The sequence below is a fragment of the Molothrus ater genome, chromosome 32, assembly GCF_012460135.2.
Source record: "Molothrus ater isolate BHLD 08-10-18 breed brown headed cowbird chromosome 32, BPBGC_Mater_1.1, whole genome shotgun sequence".
Lineage (NCBI taxonomy): Eukaryota > Metazoa > Chordata > Aves > Passeriformes > Icteridae > Molothrus > Molothrus ater.
This window is the reverse complement of record NC_071659.1, coordinates 740915-751362: the sequence shown is the minus strand read 5'-3', so window position 1 is coordinate 751362 and position 10448 is coordinate 740915. Positions and strand designations below refer to the sequence as shown.

General features: G+C 54.9%; 3 non-coding genes across 3 annotated transcripts; 2 read left to right on the top strand and 1 right to left on the bottom strand.

Moving 5' to 3' along the window:
* Nucleotides 1–157: 157 nt before the first annotated feature.
* On the bottom strand, nt 158–321 carry LOC118700670 (U1 spliceosomal RNA). The gene has a single exon (XR_004982325.1). It is a non-coding gene; the product is annotated as a U1 spliceosomal RNA (small nuclear RNA).
* Nucleotides 322–5637: 5316 nt separating this feature from the next.
* LOC118700669 (U1 spliceosomal RNA) lies at nt 5638–5801 on the top strand. The gene has a single exon (XR_004982324.1). It is a non-coding gene; the product is annotated as a U1 spliceosomal RNA (small nuclear RNA).
* A 3738-nt stretch (nt 5802–9539) lies between these two features.
* LOC118700667 (U1 spliceosomal RNA) lies at nt 9540–9703 on the top strand. Its single transcript, XR_004982322.1, has one exon. It is a non-coding gene; the product is annotated as a U1 spliceosomal RNA (small nuclear RNA).
* Nucleotides 9704–10448: the final 745 nt, after the last annotated feature.

The window sequence follows — 10448 nt, the reverse complement described above, 5'->3', positions numbered from 1 at the left end:
TTAGGCTGGCCATAAGACTGGGCAAGAAACTAGCGGCCCTGGGCTGCGATAACTGCTCCAGACTAGGCAAGACTGGGCAAGTAGAGATGTTGCGAGTAGCGGCACGCTCGGACAGACCTCATCCCGGATGCTTGGGTTATTTTTGCAACAGAGAAATCAGGGGAGAGCGCGAACGCAGTCCCCCACTACCACAAATTATGCAGTCGAGTTTCCCGCATTTGGGGAAATCGCAGGGGTCAGCACACCCGGAGTGCAAGGGACGAGCCTCGCCCTGGGAAAACCACCTGCCTGATCATGGTGTCTCCCCTGCCAGGTAAGTATGCCCAAACTCCCCCACCGCCCGCCTGCCCCGCCCGCCGCACGCCCGCCAGCACACGCCCGGATCCGCCCCGGCCCCGGCACCGCCCGGCCCCGCGCTGCGCCCCGGCCCGCACGGCCCGGCCCGGCCCGGCCCGCGCCGAGCCCGCGGACGCGCCAGGACAGCGCGGGCTCGGCGCGGGCTCGGGCCCGGCATGCACCGCGCGGCGGGATCTCATTTGCATGGACACGCCCCCAGCAGCGGCAGAGCCGTCACCGGCCCCGGGCGCTCCCGTCGGCCGTGGCCGGGACTGCGCCGTCTCCGTGCCCGCCGGACCCACGGGAGGGTGACCTGGACAGCTCCAGCTCTGCCTCTTGATATAAAATTTCGACAGCCAAACCGAATTTTATTTTTATATCTTTTATTGTTATATCTTTTATTTTAAAGAAAAAAGCAAGCAGCACTTGGGTGGCTGGGTGGGTGGGGAGTCACCGCTCCCCTCACGGCGCACACCACTTACAAGTTCACCAGGGTATATTTACTGCTTTTAAGGCTACAACGCATTTTCCGGTGTGCTTGGTTAGTCCAAATCAGCAAATATCAATAAGCTGCTATCAGCCATTTCATAATCTTTCCAGATTGTCGCTGGCTTCCTGTCCTTACTGTGGTTGCCTGGAGGGAGGCATTTCACAGGGGTCTGCTACAGAATTTTTGTCTGGTACCAGTGCATCAAGCTTTCCATTATACATAAGCATTTAGTTGCTTTGTTGCAATATCCCGTAGCTTAACCACAACTTCCTCTATTTTATTCTAAGCATCAATCATTTTTGCTACCTCATCTCTTAACTCTACTGTACTTCTTCTATTTTTTTAATCGATGCTTTATTTGGCTATTCGGTCAGAAAGTTTCAAAACCGTTCTTTGTAGTTATCCCAGGCTTATCCACTTTCAACACAGCAGATACAAGCATTTGCTGATTCCATTGCCAATTGACACGAATCACAAAAAACCAAATTGTTCACACTCTCCTTGCCGGGGCCAGGCCTCGTTTGTCCAGCCCCACCAAGCACTGACATCCCAGGTCGGTTCAGCTCTTGTCCCCATGCCATGGGGCTGGCTCCCGGGTCGGTCCAGCTCCTGTTCCAGCTCTTGTCTCCATGCCATGGGGCTGGCCCCTGGCTCAGTCCAGCTCCTGTTCCAGCTCCTGTCCCTGTGCCGTGGGGCTGGCCCCTGGCTCAGTCCAGCTCCTCTTCCAGCTCTTGTCCCCGTGCCGTGGGGCTGGCCCCTGGCTCAGTCCAGCTCCTGTTCCAGCTCCTGTCCCCGTGCCGTGGGGCTGGCCCCCAGGTTGGTCCCACTCCTGTCCCCGTGCCGTGGGGCTGGCCCCTGGCTCAGTCCAGCTCCTGTTCCAGCTCCTGTCCCCGTGCCATGGGGCTGGCCCCCAGGTTGGTCCCACTCCTGTCCCCGTGCCGTGGAGCTGGCAAGGCCGGTGCCGTGTTTGCTGGCCATTGGCATGGCACTGCTGGACCAGAGTGACTCACATTGCCTTGCTCCCCACCAGGAGCTGCGGCACAGGTGTGAGAAACAACTGTTCACTTTGAAAATTTAAAAAGGTCTATTAAACCTTAACAAAAACACAACAAAGGACTATATAAGGAAAAAGCTGCAGTGCTGGGAACTGCCCCTCGTGAATACCACGCAGCCAGTTCATCTTCAAGATGGGTGCTCAGTCTTTTACACCCCTGGGGTTGGATCAGCCCTCCCAAAGTCTGTCAGTCAGCTCTTCTTTGCCATTTATCAGTGGAAACTCCGTTCCTGTAACTGCACTGGAGCTCAGGTGTTGCCATGCCCACCCCCTGAGCACCCCCAAGCTTTTCCATTCCCAGCTGCCCCATGCAAGGGACACATGTGCAGCTTCTTTGTACCTGTCCTAGACAGCCCAGGCTGTCTGATGGCAACAATACAGGGGGAAAAAGGGAACTATGGGGAGAACAGAGGACATCTAAATTATAATAACCATGCATCACTAAAGCTTTTCTTAATATTCACACAGTAGTTATCCCTTAATTGCGAGACCAATCATCATTATCCACCTATAACACAGGGGTCCCTGGTGCCCAGGAGCTCAGGGCCCCTCATCACTGCAGCCTGGGTGTCCCATTGCCCCTACTTGGCTGCTTGGGGATGTGTGCAAACCCAGGGCACCACTGGGAACATTTCTGTGTCTGCTCTGGGGTGCCCTGACCCCCAGGGCAGCACTGACTCTGACCCTCATCCATGGAGAAAGTTTCCCGGACTTCAAGATAGACTGGAATCCACAGAAGTGTGAAATAGGTTATAGAGAGTAGCGCAGGTGCATCATTTGCTGAGAAATTGAGGTTTTGGGATTTTTAGTGCGTTGTGGATGGAAGCAAGATGGAGGGCACAGGGTGTTGTCCTGCGTTTCTTCTTCATGCTTCTTCTTGCTTCTTCTTCATGGTTTGGGTGGCATTTTGAAATTGGGCAGAAAAGTCCCCATTGTGGGCTCTGTGGGATCAGTTATTGGGTTAAAAGGGAAAATAATCCAGGTGTCAGCTCTTAATTGGGTGGTTTAGTCTTAAAAGACCTTGGAACAAGAGATTGTTGGCCATTTTGTGCCTTCTAATGAAAAGCTGCCGAACTCACAGTAGTGAGGCTGTTTTACTGATAAGAAATAATAAACACTTCAGTCCAAAGATGAATTACTGCCTCAAGTGCCTTCAATCCAGAGAAACCGACAGGGATGGGCTGTGCAATGACTGACAGCCTCCAGCCAGAGCCCTTCCCTCTCCTCTCCTCTCCTCTTCCTCCCCATCCCTTCATGCACTCAGGATTGCTCCTCTGGCCCCTGCCTGCCCCATCCAAGCCTCATTTCCAGGCTCTCAGGGTCCCGTTTGCCTCCAGGCTGGGTCAGCTGAACCCTCATGGACATTGACAATGACACAAACATTGACAATGACACAAACATTGACAATGACAAACCCAACAAGACCTGGGTGCCGCCCAGCAGGTTCCTTACTCATCCTCCACGCTCAGAAGCCATTGCTTCCCATCTGAAAGCTTTGCTCCAGGTCTCCCAAGCAGTGGGAGCAGTTTGTACTGGATTTTGTGGAAGGGCATGTCTGTTCTCTGCCTTCGTTGTGCAGACAGGCAGCACGTGCCACGGCCTTGCAGGGGATCCTCGAGCAGCCAGCACATCCCTGAGAGCCCAACCAGCAGGGACAGGAGAGGAGCTGGGGCTCGATTGGTTGCTCTGGATATGGATTGAAGGCACTCGAGACAGTAATTTGTGTTCGGACTGAAGTGTTTATTATTTCTTATCAGTCAGGGGTTATTTCTTATCGGGTATTATTTCTTATCAGTAAAACAGCCTCACTACTGTGAGTTCGGCAGCTTTTCATTAGAAGGCACAAAATGGCCAACAATCTCTTGTTCCAAGGTCTTTTAAGACTAAACCACCCAATTAAGAGCTGACACCTGGATTATTTTCCCTTTTAACCCAATAACTGATCCCACAAAGCCCACAATGGGGACTTTTCTGCCCAATTTCAAAATGCCACCCAAACCATGAAGAAGAAGCAAGAAGAAGCATGAAGAAGAAATGCAGGACAACACCCTGTGCCTCCATCTTGCTTCCATCCACAACATACTAAAAATCCAAAAGTCTAAATTTCTCACCAAGTGGTAGACCTGTACTATCCTCTATAACCTATTTCACACTTCTGTGGGTTCCAGTCTATCTTGAAGTCCGGGAAAGTTTCTCCATGGATGAGGGTCAGAGTCAGTGCTGCCCTGGGGGTCAGGGCACCCCAGAGCAGACACAGAAATGTTCCCAGTGGTGCCCTGGGTTTGCACAGGGCACGGTGCTGGCTTTGGGTGTGCAGGGCCCTGTGGGGTCGCGGTGGCTCTGGGGTGAAATGAGTAAATGAGCACCCCTCTGTTTGAGGGCCCCCTGCTTCCCCTTCGAATGTGAACGGGCATTTCCACAGCACTGTGTGCTCATGGGTGTTGGGAAAATCAATCCACAAACACCAGAGCTTTATGTCCAAAAAGGAGACAGAGGAGTCCCTTTTTGACTTTATCCCAATAAAGGGAGAGGCCATGGGGCATTTCCCTGGGATATCTCCAATTTTTGGAGGTTGCAGCCTCCTTTTTATCCCAATTTCCCAGCCACATTTCCCTTCTCTCTTTCCCCATTTCTGAGGTACTTGAGAGGAACAGACTTCCCAAAATGCCTGATACCAGAGATTTTCCCTCTAATGTGTAACCCTCCCTTTTAATTTTTAATTCTTATGGAATTTAGGGGTTTTTTTTCTTCCCCATTGTTTCTTTCAGCTTTCAATGTCTAATTTCATTTATCAGCAAACTCAAACTTTATTTGTAAAATCAAATATCTTTTTCCATTCCCCAATCAGTACAATCCTTCCCATGGTTTTTTTTATCACTCACTGGTAGTTTTACCTTCCAGCAGACCCACAGCTGGTTTGTAAAGACAAATCCACCATCCCTCTCACGGGCATGCCCTCCACAGGCTCTCACCATGCTGCTGCCTGTGCCCAGACCCCCTCGGTGCCGGGGTGGCTGGGCCATGAGCGGCTCTGTGCATGGAACGTGTGGAAGCGACCCTGTCACCCTGCGCTGAGCCCAGTACAAACCATTACACCCAGCGAGGTGCCACCGTGTCACCAGTGCTGAGCCCAGTACCAGCCCCTGCCACGCAGCGAGGTCCTGCGCAGCCCCGCCGGTCCCTCGGAGCCCGTGTCCCTTTCCCCGGGCAGGCCCAGCCAGCAGCGGAGCTCTCGGTGTCCCTGACACAGCCCTGGTCAGCCCCGGGCCCTGCGCTGCCCCGCGGCGCCTCTGCCGCTGGCGCTGCCGTGCTCTGACACCGAGTCCCGGGCAGCACCACGGCACCGGCACCGGGACCTGGATCGGGAAAGGGAACGGGAACGGAACCGGGACCGGGACCAGGACCCGGATCGGCACGGGCAGCCGGCTCGGTGGGCGAGGGGGCGGGGCCCGGAGAGGCCGGGCGGGGGGCGGGGCAGTGGGAGCGCGCGGCAGGAGCGGCACTAGCGGCGCGGGAGCGGTGAGTGGGCGTGTCCATGCAGATTTGTCCCCGCCGCGCGGTGCATGCCGGGCCCGAGCCCGCGCCGAGCCCGCGCTGTCCTGGCGCGTCCGCGGGCTCGGCGCGGGCCGGGCCGGGCCGGGCCGTGCGGGCCGGGGCGCAGCGCGGGGCCGGGCGGTGCCGGGGCCGGGGCGGGTCCGGGCGTGTGTTGGGCGGGCGTGCGGCGGGCGGGGCAGGCGGGCGGTGGGGGAGTTCGGGCATACTTACCTGGCAGGGGAGACACCATGATCAGGCAGGTGGTTTTCCCAGGGCGAGGCTCATCCTTTGCACTCCGGGTGTGCTGACCCCTGCGATTTCCCCAAATGCGGGAAACTCGACTGCATAATTTGTGGTAGTGGGGGACTGCGTTCGCGCTCTCCCCTGGTCTCGTGGTCAAGGACAGACTCAATGGAACACCTCCTCCCAGCAGGCTACCGTTTTCTTACCTTGTCAAACCGTTTTCAAGGCGCGGTTCGTTCAGGATTTAGGAGTTGACTCCCAGCCGCCGCTCGGCGCGCTCGCTCTCTGCCTCTCTGCGCCCCTCGCTGTCCCGGCCGTGCGGAGCCGCCACCGACCCGCAGCCCCTCGCCTCCGCTCGCCTTTCGCCTCTTGCGCTCCCCGCTCCCGGCCCAGCAGCGCTCCAAGCGGCCCCGGCCCGCCCAAGCTCGGCTTGCCTTTAGGGCAAACTCCGCGCCCCGCTCCCATCGGCGCCACGGATGGCAGCAGAGATTCCCTCCGCATCGGCGCTGGGCGATGACACCCACCAAGCAAATGGAGCCCCGCAGCACCTTTGGGTGCTCGTCGAGCAGCAATTGATTAGTACGGCACGAGGGATGTGAAAAATGTCTATTTTGTGATTGGCTTTTCGCAAATATTGAAATCAATATTATATGTGTTGTGCTAGAAAGTAATGCTGTATTAATTCTCTTACCTAGCGTGTTCAATCTAGTTTTAGCTTATAACAAAAGGTTAAAATAGAAACTATGCTATGTAGGATGCTTTTTTTAAAGAGGGGAATGAGGTGCTCTCACTGAGATAGCAGCCACAGGACACCTGAATCTTTCAGAGAAAAAGAATGTATTGCTCCAATATCAGGAGAAACGAACTTCTTCCCACCTCGCTTGGGCAGCATGGCACCGTCAGGATTCGGAGGAAGAAGCTGACGATGAGCAGACAGAATCCTGTATTTGAATGGAATTTGTGCATCATGGATGAGGTGTATGAATATGCAACAGGCTATTGCTTTTAAGGGTTAATCCTCTGTTAACGGGTGTTATGAATAAGAAGCTTGAGTAGGCCAATATTCAAGCAGCAATCAATTTATTATTTAATATGGTAAAATATGAGCAATACAGGGCTGGGTACAGTGGGGGACGTTTTCCCTCCAACTGCACACCGATAGTTGAGGGTTACAGGTAGTTATAGGGGTACTCATCAGCTTTTTCAGCAGTTTCTATTTCCAATGTTTTACTCATCAGCATTTTTTATTCCAAATTATTCCATCACAATTCTATACACTATTGTGATCTTAGTTTCTCAGGATGTATCTCAAAAGGAGGATCCCAGATGGTGGCGGTCCAGTTTCCGAAAGAAGAAAGACGAATCCCATCTGGTGGAGTCCAGCTCCCCAGATGTGGCTCCACCTTTTAATTGCAGAGACTATAAATCTAACAACAGTGATATCCAGCTTCCCTTTAGTTGAAACCATAAATCCTTGAGGTGATGTTCATCTTCCTTTCTCAAACTGTTTTTTCTCTGCTTCCATAAGGCGTGAGATAAGCATATTTCCTTTATATATATTCCAAAGCTATAGTTTAAAGGATACAAGTAATATTCTAAAATTATACTTCAAAAGGTTATTATTGCAGAGCTCTGTATGGATTAAATGCAAGCAAAAAGCAACATCCTTAACACCTTAATTCCAGTGCTCCTAAATCAACCAGGGTTAAATGCAAACAGAATATAGGTTCAAAGGCCTTTTTCCATGCTTTATTTTCCTCAGTTATTATTAGAATTCACAGCTCTCCCATTGTCGGGGTCCACACATTTTGCATTCACAAATACACACGTCGCCTGTTTGTACCTGACATGGAACACAGCTTTGTATTTCACATGGGTGTCTTTTTTGGACTTGTGCTGCCCAGAAAAAGGTACCTGGACGTCCGTAACTCTTTGTTTGTATTGTCTCATATGTCCTAATTCAAATTGTCCAATTTATTATTACTACTCTACTAGTATTACTATTTTTATAACTATTTTAATTATATTAAATTTCTAAAATGTTAAAAACAATTGATTGGCATTTTTCACAGGGATAACTCCTGCCCTTCTTGCGGGCCTTGGTTATGAGAGGAAAGCTGTGTGCTGATGTCTTTACAAGTAATTCTGTGGGTGAAGCTATGGGTGTTACCATCCCTGAAATGGCTCCGAATGCCTGGACTGACTTTGGGCAGCAGGTTTGCTGCAGAGCCCAGAGGGTTTGGCCCCTGAAGGAGACAAGGGCCTGCACGAGGCTGAGTTCTGAACTTTGGGGTCAAATAATGGGTTCAAGGGGGGAATACGTGGTAGGTGGGTCGGGGGCGCTGCACCTTCCTGGTGCCTCTGCCAATGGGGAAAGGAAGAGGGCGACATGCAGCTGGGAGCTGGGATAAAAGGAGGCTGCACCCTCCAAAAACCCGAGAGAGAAAACGCCACGGATGTGTGCTCCAGCAGACTCTCTGCCTTTATTCCAATAGTTGAAGAACTCCTCTACTGGAATATTACCAATATAGCTGGATGGGACGTGCCTTGGCTTGTCAGGCCCTTGGTGCTGAACCAAACTGGGGAACTGTGCTGTTTCCCCCCACAGACACTTTTGGCCGGCTGGGTGTGTGGTGTTTCACCCCACAGACACTTTGGGCTGCCTGGGTGCTGCAGCTGGGCAGGTGGGCACAAGTCCAGGCCTGCAGGAGCTCTGGTGGTGCTGGGATGGAGCTTCCCCCCATAACAGGGGCTGCTCGTCAGGTTTATCTCTGGTGGAGAAGCTTTAAGGGGATGGTGAAGGAAAGGAGTCGGTTCTAATGGAGGGTTTGGATCCAGAGCTTTATTCTGGCCCTCAGGCCTCTGAATGCAGCACCAGCTCCCACAGAACTCCCTGAGCCCGTGGCTGCTGCTCCTTTGAACCCCGGGGAGAGGGGCAGGGAAGGGGCAGGGAGCCACCAAGCAGGGACAGGAGGGAGGGACAAAGGGACAAAGGACACCTGGATGGCCCAGTGCCCCCCAGGGGTAGAGGGCATCCTTTGAATCTGCCAAACACTCAATGCCCTCTGGAATGGCAGGACTGACAGACAGTGCTGGGAGGGGAAAGGAGAGGTGACTGACACACCTGGGAGGGAATGATCAGGGGAGGGACCCGAGGTTCTGGGGTTAACCCTGAAATCACAACGCAAATCACAGACTGTGTAGGTGCCACCCTGTCGGTGTGCTGTCCCGGACTGTGCTGAGCCCAGTACAAACCATTACACCCAGCGAGGTGCCACCGTGTCACCAGTGCTGAGCCCAGTACCAGCCCCTGCCACGCAGCGAGGTCCTGCGCAGCCCCGCCGGTCCCTCGGAGCCCGTGTCCCTTTCCCCGGGCAGGCCCAGCCAGCAGCGGAGCTCTCGGTGTCCCTGACACAGCCCTGGTCAGCCCCGGGCCCTGCGCTGCCCCGCGGCGCCTCTGCCGCTGGCGCTGCCGTGCTCTGACACCGAGTCCCGGGCAGCACCACGGCACCGGCACCGGGACCGGGACCCGGATCGGCACGGGCAGCCGGTTGGGTGGGCGAGGGGGCGGGGCCCGGAGAGGCCGGGCGGGGGGCGGGGCAGTGGGAGCGCGCGGCAGGAGCGGCACTAGCGGCGCGGGAGCGGTGAGTGGGCGTGTCCATGCAGATTTGTCCCCGCCGCGCGGTGCATGCCGGGCCCGAGCCCGCGCCGAGCCCGCGCTGTCCTGGCGCGTCCGCGGGCTCGGCGCGGGCCGGGCCGGGCCGGGCCGTGCGGGCCGGGGCGCAGCGCGGGGCCGGGCGGTGCCGGGGCCGGGGCGGGTCCGGGCGTGTGTTGGGCGGGCGTGCGGCGGGCGGGGCAGGCGGGCGGTGGGGGAGTTCGGGCATACTTACCTGGCAGGGGAGACACCATGATCAGGCAGGTGGTTTTCCCAGGGCGAGGCTCATCCCTTGCACTCCGGGTGTGCTGACCCCTGCGATTTCCCCAAATGCGGGAAACTCGACTGCATAATTTGTGGTAGTGGGGGACTGCGTTCGCGCTCTCCCCTGGTCTCGTGGTCAAGGACAGACTCAATGGAACACCTCCTCCCAGCAGGCTACCGTTTTCTTACCTTGTCAAACCGTTTTCAAGGCGCGGTTCGTTCAGGATTTAGGAGTTGACTCCCAGCCGCCGCTCGGCGCGCTCGCTCTCTGCCTCTCTGCGCCCCTCGCTGTCCCGGCCGTGCGGAGCCGCCACCGACCCGCAGCCCCTCGCCTCCGCTCGCCTTTCGCCTCTTGCGCTCCCCGCTCCCGGCCCAGCAGCGCTCCAAGCGGCCCCGGCCCGCCCAAGCTCGGCTTGCCTTTAGGGCAAACTCCGCGCCCCGCTCCCATCGGCGCCACGGATGGCAGCAGAGATTCCCCCCGCATCGGCGCTGGGCGATGACACCCACCAAGCAAATGGAGCCCCGCAGCACCTTTGGGTGCTCGTCGAGCAGCAATTGATTAGTACGGCACGAGGGATGTGAAAAATGTCTATTTTGTGATTGACTTTTCGCAAATATTGAAATCAATATTATATGTGTTGTGCTAGAAAGTAATGCTGTATTAATTCTCTTACCTAGCGTGTTCAATCTAGTTTTAGGTTATAACAAAAGGTTAAAATAGAAACTATGCTATGTAGGATGCTTTTTTTAAAGAGGGGAATGAGGTGCTCTCACTGAGATAGCAGCCACAGGACACCTGAATCTTTCAGAGAAAAAGAATGTATTGCTCCAATATCAGGAGAAACGAACTTCTTCCCACCTCGCTTGGGCAG